General features: G+C 44.6%; 1 long non-coding RNA gene across 1 annotated transcript; it reads right to left on the bottom strand.

Moving 5' to 3' along the window:
* Positions 1 to 1,233: 1,233 nt before the first annotated feature.
* On the bottom strand, positions 1,234 to 3,608 carry LOC147576866 (uncharacterized). Its single transcript, XR_015240569.1, has 2 exons — positions 3,454 to 3,608; positions 1,234 to 1,634 (listed from the first exon to the last, which is right to left on the bottom strand). It is a non-coding gene; the product is annotated as an uncharacterized LOC147576866 (long non-coding RNA).
* Between the last annotated feature and the right edge of the window lie 7,043 nt (positions 3,609 to 10,651).

The following is a 10,651-nucleotide window of genomic DNA, read 5'->3' as shown; positions in this document are numbered from 1 at the left end:
TTTTTGGGCGCCTGGGTGGCCCAGTGGGTTGAGCATCGGACTTTGGCTCAGGTCATGATCTCCCGGTTCGTAGGCTGACAGCTCAGAGCCTGGGCCTGCTTAGGATTCTGTGTCTCCTGCTCTCTCTCTGCCCTTCCCCCACTCTCACTTTCTCTCTCAAAACTAAACGTTAAAAAAAAATTTTACTGTCTTACTTTTTTGCACATTGTACGAAAATATACAACATCGTGAACACGTTCACAGAGTTTGTCCCAGAACCTATACGTACGAGTGAAGGGCCCTGACACTGAGCTTCATGAGGTACATTGAATCCACTTCCATCTGACCTTCAGCAACGAATAGGATCCATAGCACTCACTTGGCACCCTTGCTCCTAGTTCTCTGACCACTATAAAAACAGACGTGACGTCTTCGCATGAGATCGTAGGCTCTTGTGAGGGAAACAATCACGAGAGCTTCTACCTTATTTTTCTTTCTGTACTTGGTGTAGAGTCAACCATTTTAAAAATGCATGGAGATATGTACATGCAGTAAAACCTTGGATTGTGGGTAACTTGTTCTGCGAGCGTTCCGCAAGACGAGAAAGCGTTTCTAATAGATTTTAACTTGATAAACGAGCGATGTATACGAGTAGTCCGTGATGCCAAATGTCACGTGATCACAGCTGAGTCGATGGTTCTTGACATTCGATTTGGATTACATGCTTTGGATTACAAGCATGTTTCCAGAATGAATTACGCTTGCAAACCAAGGTTTTACTGTATATGAGATATGCGTATAATAATAAACATAATAAACATGTACATATTCATGTATTAAGGTATATGGGCCAAATGCCCCCTTTTACATATGTCTTCATCTCAAAAATCAGTATGACGGTCAGTTTCTCATAAAAATATATACTTAGAGAGAAAACATCTGACTTGAAGTCCCCACTTTATCATGTAATGGCTGTGCATTTAAGCTCTCTGACTCAGTTTCCTGATCTGGAAATGGAGTTCATGGAGGTTCTAACAGTCTCCCCACATTCATCCTAGGATAACATGAAGAGTTTTGCAAATCGAGCGCTCCTACGCGTGTAAACAATTATGCTACATTTATTTTTCAGGCCTGGATTTCTCTGCTCAGAGAAAAAAAAATGAGCTCTTTGACACTTCCTGGCACTATTAGTGAACCGAAAATATGTTCTTTTTGTGTCCCATCTTTTCAAGACAATGAGGGGAAAGGGGAACGGGGTTGTGTAGCTCTTTATTGGAATTATCAGGGATCATTATGGTAGAAACTAAAACCAAGAGTTAACTGAAGGGAGTGGTCCCCCGACTGAGTGATCAGCAGAATCACCGTGAACTTTATAGGACACGAATTCCAGACTTTACAGAACACACCAGCCATGTGCTTGCTGGATTAGAATAGTGATGGGTATAGGTGTCGTTCTCATGATCAGCCAGGCTTGAGAATGGCTGGTCTAGATGGAGGATGAACATGGACCGTCCTGGTAGGTGTTCAAGTCTCAGCCGGTAGATGCATGCAGTAGTTATTCCTCCAGCGTGTTCTGCATGCCTTCTTCTCCTAGCAAGCTTTCTTCTCCCCAGCTCCATCACTGCTCAGTGCCTTCGTTCCTACCATGCTATCTTCTGACCAGAGGAGTTAGGAAAATGAAAAAATAAAAAAAAAGAAAGCTTAAGCAGCAAAGTCTCCATTCTCCCACCCCACTTAGCCCTCCTGTGTACTCTTCAGTACTTAGCAAGCTGGTGCCCCCCCCCCCCACCCCCACAACATCTCAGCTGTCAAACCTGGCATTGAGTTTAGGTCTTTGAAAACATGCCATGTAACCACCAAAACTGGTCTTTTACAGGTCACTAATGACTTCCATGTTCCTGAACCCCATAGGCATTTTCGGTTCTCATGGTTTCTACTAATTCAGCTGCATTCAGCAAAGCCAGTAACCCATACATTTCTTCTTCTGAGGCTCCTGGGATATCATGTTCTCGTGGTTTATCTCTCATCTCTCCAGATACACTCCTCCTTCTTCCTTCTGGGGTATTCTTCCAATTTGGCCTCTAAAGTTGGAATTTGGCAAGCCTCAGTCTTGAGCCCTCTTTTCCTCCTGGTCTACTCTTGTCCTCAGAATGATTTATTCCACCCTCTTGTTTTAAATTCCATCTCTATGATAAGGATTCGGAATTAATATCTCCCACTCTGCCCTTTCCCAGCTAAGTAAATGTCATCCACACACAGTTGCTCAAGAGAGAAAGCAGGACAGTCTTCTTTGATTTTCTCTCCCTCTGCATGTTCAATCTCCCATCACATCTTACTGATTTTGCCTCCTGGATATCTCTCTAACCCATGCAACTCCCTCCATTGCCACCACCTTCGCCCATGCCCAAGCTGCAGACCTTAGTCAACCTGGTTTCCAACCTCATTCTTTTCTTCCTCTCCTTACACTCCCAATCTTGTCTCCACTCTCCGTGGAGCAGACAGAAGAAGTGTTTAAAATTTTAAATCATATCATCCCTTCTATTTAAAGGCTTAATTTTATGGGGTTTTTTGATACTTAAAAATATAAATCTTTTTCCAGCTTTATTGATGCTTAATTGCTCAATAAAATTGTAAGGTGTTTAAGACATCCGTAGGAGTGATTCGATATTTTGTGAAAAGATTCTTCCTACATCCATCGCCTTACATACTCATATACAGAAGAACATTTAAGTTCTGTTCTCTTAGCAAATTCCAATTACGCAACGCAGTGTTATCAACTAGTCACCACGTTATACATTGGATCCTCAGACTTCATTCATCTTATAGCCAACAGCATGTATCATTCTATCAATCTCTCCCTATTCCCTCTGACAAGCACTTTTCTACTGTTTCTGAGTTTCCTTTTTTTTTTTTTTATGTTAGATTCTGCATATATAATTCTTTAATTTTTCTTTTTAATTTTCTTTTTATTTTTAAGAGGGAAAGCACAGGCAGGGGAGAGGCAGAAAGAAAGGGAGACAGAGAATTCACAGCAGGCTCTGCATTGTCAGCCCAAAGCCCAACACGGGGCTCAAACCCACAAATCGTGAGATCATGACATGAGCAGAAGTCGGACACTCAACCAACTGAGCCACCCAGGCGCCCCTCAAGTATACAATTCTTAAAAGAGGGGTGCCTGGATGGCTTAGTCGGTTGAGAGTCCAACTCTTGATTTGGGGGCTCAGGTTGTAATCCCAGGGTCCTGGCCTCCAGCCCCACATGGGTCTCTGCGCTGAGCATGAAACCTGCTGAAGATTCTCTCTCTCTCTCCCTCTCCCCCTCTCCCCCCTCCCCTGCTCACACTCTCTAACAATAAATAAATAAATAAACAAACAAACAAACAAATAAACAAACAAACAAATAAATAAATAAATAAAATTCTTAAACCTTAAAGCCAAATGTTGTCTGTTTCCTTCGTAACATTTCTCGACTTACCTATACTACGTCCCACATCTCGCTACTCCGTAGCCGTACCAGCCTTCCTATGCTTCCCGGAATCCGCCAAGATATTTAATCTGCTGTTCCCTCTGCCTGGAACTCCTTTCCTCCCTCTGGAGCTAATCTTCAGGTAATTCTTCAGTCTCCGATTTAGCAGCTCTTACGCAGAGAAGACTCCGGTGACTCAGAACACCGTACTTCCCTCTTAACACGTATCACTTCCCCATTCACCTTCTCGTTCATGTGTTTATTTATTTTGGATGTGTCTCCTCCACCTGACTTTGGGCCCCAGAAGAGCATACAAGGTATCTGTGTGTTTACCACTGGATAATGGAAGAAAACTGACATCCCCTAAGCATTCGATGAATATTTGTTATGTGAATGAACTAATGTGTGACTGAGTGCAGGAGAAAAGAACATTCCACGTGGGGTTTTTTGAACCCTTTCTCACAGTATTGTGTGCTTGGCTTGCGTTTTGAGACTGTGCTGTGTTTTCTTTCCATCTGGGGTAGTTCTCCCAGGCCCAATTATACCTGAGCTCCCCCACCCCGCCAGCTTCTTTTGAAGCTCTGGCTGAGTCACTAGGTTTCCCTGAATGTTAACCAAACCATCTGGAAAATAGGGCATGAAACCGTACGTCCCTGACTAGTAGCAGATGCGGCCAGTGAGCTGAACTGCAATTCCTCTTCAGTAACTAATTGCACACACGGTACAATATGGAGAAAAGCATTATAAATCAATTAGGCCATTACAGCAACACTGTGCTCTGTAAATAGAGAAGTAGGCCTTGTGTTGGGAGGTGGGGGACAGGAACACCTGATTCTCCTTGCAGTGGCCTTGAGTAATTACTGACATCTTTACCCTTCGTTTGTGTCACCACCCGTCCAGGTTTCCAGGAAGATCGCTTTCCCGATAGTCATGTCAAGGGTTTTAATTTCCTGGTGCTGGAGGGGGCTGGTGGTTAAAAAGTCTTACTGACATAAAACAATCCTGTAAGTGTTTGATGTTCATGCCTTCGTCAATATTCAAGGCCAGAGCTCATGGTTGGTCTGGCCCAGGGTGACAGGAGCAAGAGGAGGTGAAGTGACAGGTATCTGGGGAATTGACAATGTCGCCAAGTGCCCAAGGCTGGGGAGACGCTAATGTGGGCATAATAGGAATCAAGGGAGCTTGGGATGGGGATTAAGAGGAAAAGAGAAGTGGGGAAGGTTGTACCAGACAACTGTATTTGTCCCTTCCTCCTTCCTTCTCTCCTTATTTTGGTTTTCATGGAAATTACGCTTAAAATGAAAATATCTGCATGTGTTTCTGGAGATGAAGGTCTCGAGTTTTTTCTAGCCCACAGAGGAAGGGGTGGACAAGGGAAAGAGACGAGGACTTTTACTAGGGAGAAGGGAGAGTTTTTAAAAGTAGGTAAATATGGATTTCAGACGAAGCTTCTAGATGCCATTGTTAAATGATCAATGAGTTAGTAGGAATTTGCAAACCTCATCTGAATAATTTAGATGAGAATATTGCCATCAGGACTGAGGTTGTTTGGAAGTTGTCTCAGAAATTTAGTGATCGGGGCACCTGGATGGCTCAGCTGATTAAGCATCCAACTCTTGATTTCAGCTCACAGTTCGTGGGATCGAGCCCTGTGTGGGGTTCTACTCTGACAGTGCGGAGTCTGCTTGGGATTCTCTCTCTCCCTCTCCTGCTGCCCTTCCCCTGCTCTTTCTCTTGTCTCTCTCTGCCTCTCACCTGCTCGCACTCTCTCTTTCTCTTTCAAAATAAATAAGTTAATAAACATATACAAAAGAAAGTAAGTGATAAACTTTCTCTAATTATCCTTGTATTAATTTTGTTTGGTCAAACACTTGTCCTCAATCCTAGCGATGCCTTAGAACAACACAGGAAGCTTTTAAAACTTAGCAATGTCCCCTGATCTCTGGAAATAGGGCCCAGGCATTGGCACTTTTTTAAAAGTTCCCCAGGTAATTCTATTATGCAGCAGAGTTAAGAGCTGAGATCTATAACAAAGCTTTGAAAGGCAGGAACTGTGTCTTCCATTTAAATGTGCACACATATTATACTACTGAACCCCTGGGGGTTAATATACATTATCTCAGTTTATTTTTCACAATTTGTCTCCTCCACAAGGTCGAACAGCTGTTTGAGGTTGCTCAGAGAGTGAGAACTGGAAGTTGAACTGGGGCAGGCTAATTCTGGCCTAGAGGCTCACGTGCAAACATCGTCTCCTGTCTGCCTCGGCCCTAGCCCGGTGCTCACCCTGGGGAAGACATTCAGGAGGTGCCAGGCTGCTGATTAAATAATTGAGGGAATGAACGAGAATTTGATCACTTCCGTGCTCCAATTCCACACGGAATCCTGTCTCGCTCACTTGCTTAGGTAAATACAACCGCAGGCAGAGATGGAAACCCAGAAATCTTAAGTCACCGTCCACACTCACGACACATGCACCTTACTTCCTTCGAATATATTGTCCTTTATGTCGTGTTTATCTCGGGTGTCCGGACCACAGCTGTTGTCTCTACAGACCCAGGCCTGGGTCACAGGGCGGGAAGAAAACAATGACTGTTTTGCTTGTCTGGTGATAGATATCCTGTGCCACTTTGTGTGGCTTGTTGCAAATGCAGCCCCGTATCCTGTGAACTGTCCCTCCGGGCTGGAATCTCCAGCACCACGCAGGGGCTTCAGGGATGCCTGAAAACAATCTGTGCTCTGACCTTGGCGTCACCGGGTCCATAAATCACCTAAGGTGGCTCACACTTCAAGCAGTGGCCCAGGGACATGATAGGATCAGGGAGCAGAGAATAGAGGAGGGTGGGGGGTGAGGGCCAGGGGAAGGGAGAGGAAGGCTATGCTGAGGAACAATGAGAAACAGAGGCAGCTTTTCATTCTCTAAAGAAACGAGCTGTTTCCTAGACGTCATAATCCTATCAGTGAGGTGGAGATAGGAGGAGGCTGCTTTGGGGTGGGAGGCAGGGAGGAGAGTCAAGTAAATCTTTTATCTTGAGTGATGTGCCTCGCAGGCATCATAACTGTAAACAACTTCTGTTGGGGTGGGAGATCCTCTCCAGGCAACAAATGAACCAGCCATCCCTTGTGACATGGGAGAGGCTCAAGTGATGATGCCTGGTACTTCAGTGATCCTTGACGAAGCACTCCGATCCGCGATCATCCATCATTCCCTCGGTCAACAGAGGGGTTGCCTTGCTGCATCTCTGGGCCAGGCCGTGGGCTCACTGTTGGAGACAGAGCAGACCCAAGAAGACCGACATCCCTGGCCCCCTGAGCTCACAGTCTAGTGAGGAACCGAGGCATTGAACAAAAAGTAGAGCGTGGGGAATATCGTGCGAGGAAGAAAGTACGGGAACATGTTCTTAGCGTGTCAATTATGATGTTACCCTGTCGGTATTATCACACTCATTTTAAAAATTGTTTCTTTAATGTTTATTTATTTCTGAAGGAGAGAGAGACAGAGGGCAAGCCGGGAAGGGACAGAGACAGAGGGAGACAGAGAATCCGAAGCAGGCTCCAGGCTCTGAGCTGTCAGCACAGAGCCCGACGCGGGGCTCACGGACTGCGAGATCATGACCTGAGCCGAAGTCAAGACACTTAATGGACTGAGCCTCCCAGGCGCCCCTATCTTGCTTATTTTTAAGTACATCTTTATCATTATTATTATTAAGCTCATTATAAACTTTATTATTAACTCCATGTCATATTGAAAATCAGAGGGGTTAGGTGGTCACACAACAGGTAAATGATGGGGCCAGGACTTCAATGTGTGGGTTCTGGAGTTCTTTTTGCCCTTTTAACCCTGTAATCATTACTTCAAAACCCCATCAGCCTAGCTGCTCCCACGCCTCTGGCCGAAGGCCTGAGCCAGCTTCCGTCAGACTACACGCTCTTCTGCTGTGTTTCAGCCTTCTGGCCTGGAACAAGCGATACGCCCTGCAGCGGAGTGGCCCTTGGCTTTTATGTCCAACACCTAAGGTGACCCAAACCCAATCAACGGCTGCAATTTGTGTCATGAAAACAGCTACCCACAGAGAAAACCAGAACCATGAAAGTGGGTCAGGCCCACACCATCTTTACACCATGTGGTTCACTGAAACCCCAAACTCTCCCTCCAGGATACACACGTCTTTTTTTTTCTTTTTTTTTTTTTTTTCCGGTCATTTCTAACCGTTTGTTTTACTGTGACAAAACACACGTAACAAAATTTACCATCTAACCCATCCTGAGCGTCTAGGACAATAGTGTCAACCGTGTGTGTCTTGTTAGATGGCATTTCCAGTACTTCTCATCTTGCAAAACTGAAACCGTGTATCTGTTGGACAACTGCCCTTCTCTCTCTCCACTGGCTCCCGGCAACCACCATTCTACTTTCTGTTTCTGAAGTTCAACTGTTTTTGACACCTCCTCTAAATGGGATCATGCGGTATTCATCCTTTTGTGACTGGTTTATGCCATTTAGCACAACGTCCTCAAGGTTCATCCATGTCATAGCATATGACAGGATGTTTGTCTTCTTTAAGGCTGAGCCATCTTCCTATGTATGGACATACCACATTTTCTTTATCCATTCATGCATCAGTGGACATTGAGTCAGCTCCTACCTCTTGGCTGTTGTGAATAATGTTGCATTACACATGGGTGTGTAAATATCCCTTTGAAATCGGGCTTGCCCTTATTTTGGATATATGCCCAGAAGTGGCATTGGTAGATCAATTAATAATTCTATTTCTCAGGGCTCCTGGGTGGCTCAGTCGCTTAAGCATCTGACTCTTGATTTTAGCTCAGGTCGTGACCTCATGGTTTGTGCGATCAAGCCCTGTGTCGGGTTCCACACTTGCCGGCACAGAGCCTGCTTGGGGTTCTCTCTCTCCTCTCTCTCTCTCTCCCCTCCCCTTCTTGCGTTTTCTCTCTCTCACTCTCTCTCTCTCTCTCTAAATAAATTAACATTAAAAAAATAATCCTATCTTTAACTTTTTTAAAGAACCTTCATACTGTTTTCTATTAGTGGCTACCCCGTCTAATGTTCTTTCCAACAGTACAAGAGAGTTCCAGTTCCTCCACATCTTCACCAACACTTGTTATTGATTGATCGATTTTCTGATAGTGGCCACCCTAATGAGTGTGAGGTGATATCTCATTATGGTCTTCCTAATGAGGATTGATGTTGAGCATCTTTTCATATGTTTGTTGGCCATTTGTAGATCCCCTTTGGAGAAATGTATATTGAATTGCCTTGACCATTTTTTTAACATTTATTATTTTGAGACACACAGAGAAAGAGAGAGAGAGAGAGAGAGAGAGCAAGGGAGGGGCAGAGACAGAGGGAGACAGAGAATCCCAAGCAGAGCCTGATGCAGGGCTCAGTCCCACAAACTGTGGGATCACGACCTGAGCCGAAATCAAGAGTCGGACGCTTCACTGACTGAGCCACCCAGGTGTCCCGCCCCCCCGCCCCCACTTGCCCACTTTTTAATTGCCTTGTTTGTTTGTTTGTTGTTGAGATGTACGATTTCTTTATGTGTTCTGAACATTGGTCCCTTATCAGGTACATGGCTTGTAAGTGTTTTCTCCCATTCTGTGGATTGCCTTTTCACTCTGTTTATTGCTTCATTTTCTGTGCCGAAGTTTTTAAGCAAGGCGTGGTCCCCTTTATCTATTTTTGCTTTTGCTGCCTGTGCTTTTGGTGCCATCTCTAAGAAATCACTGCCCAGTTCAATGTCCTGAAGCTTTCCCCCCATGTTTACACATACCTTTGAAACGGGAAACTGTTCATTCTTAGACACAGTCTTGGCAAGTTTGAATGAAGCCAGAGTCACTGAAATTTTGCACACTTACTTAACAAAGGGAACCGAATGCATTTTAAAAGTTATTACTTTGCTAATTGTCACACAAAGAGTGTCCCTTCCATGTCCTCACCAGTGTAGATGAATACGAGTCACCGTCCCTGTTTCAGGTGGGATTGTGTGATATATACACTTAGATACTTAACCAAACTTTATGTTGAGAAGAATTAATGGGGCGCCTGGGTGACTCAGTCAGTTAAGTGTCCGACTTCGGCTCAGGTCATAATCTCGTAGTTTGTGGGTTCGAGCCCCTCGTCAGGCTCAGTGCTGAGCTCAGAGCCTGGAGCCTGCTTTGGATTCTGTGTCTCCCTCTCTCTCTGCCCCTCCCCTGCTCATGCTCTGTCTCTCTCTGTCTCTCAAGAATAAACATTAAAAAAAGAAGAAGAAGAACTAAGCTTTCTTTTTTTTTCCCTTACAAAAGCCATGATGTGTGTCTTTTCTAATGTCTAGACTCAATGATATGAAACAGGCATTTCTGGGCAAAAGTGACCCAACATTAGTGTGTGATTGTGGCTTTCAAATTTCTTAAAAGCCACACAATGTTTCTTTTTTTTCCCGAAAGAGATCTTATGATCTTGCACAGACATCTCCATACACTGAAATCAAGCACATCGAAGGGGAGAAGCTCTGGCTGAGATAGAACTTAAGGTACCTGTAGCTACATCTCTGCCCTCACCACCATGCAGTTCTGGGAACCCACCCCCACCCCCCCCCCGTGCTTTGTAAACTCCTACTCCAAATGAGGACCAAGGCAGCACAACCTGAACTTGGAGGGCAGAAGCATGAATTTGGAATCAGAGATATCTCTGTTTTAGTCTGAGATCTAACTGTGGGTCTTCGCTAAGTGGTTTGGGCAATCTGAATCTAACTTCTCTCATCTGGGTCTGTGTCATAAAGTTGTTCTAGAAATTAAATTATGTAACATATGCCACACCTGTACGTACTGAGCGCTTGGTGCACGGTAGGCATTAGATTCATGCTGTGTTCCTTATTTCTCGTCTTCATAACCCTGCCCAAATCTGCTAGCCCCGTATCGAATCATGTCGTGTGTATCCCTGGGGGGATTTGCACGCACACGCACAGACGGAATCCTACCCTTCCACTGACAATTACCTTTGCAGATGTGACCTCCTTTCATTCGCGTATTCTTCAGCTGGCGGTGAGCCATGAGACGCCCACCTTTATAGCCTTTCTATACCTTTTTGATCCTGTGTCAAATGCCCTCCTAAACAGGTCTGAAAGAATCCTTTCGTAATTTGATAATGCAGATTTTCCTAAAACACAACACAACAGCTTAACGTAAAAATTGAATACTTTTATTGTTT

This window comes from Puma concolor, chromosome D1 (assembly GCF_028749965.1).
Source record: "Puma concolor isolate L17-30 chromosome D1, mPumCon1.1.hap2, whole genome shotgun sequence".
NCBI lineage: Eukaryota > Metazoa > Chordata > Mammalia > Carnivora > Felidae > Puma > Puma concolor.
This window is presented reverse-complemented; position numbering and strand designations above follow the sequence as displayed.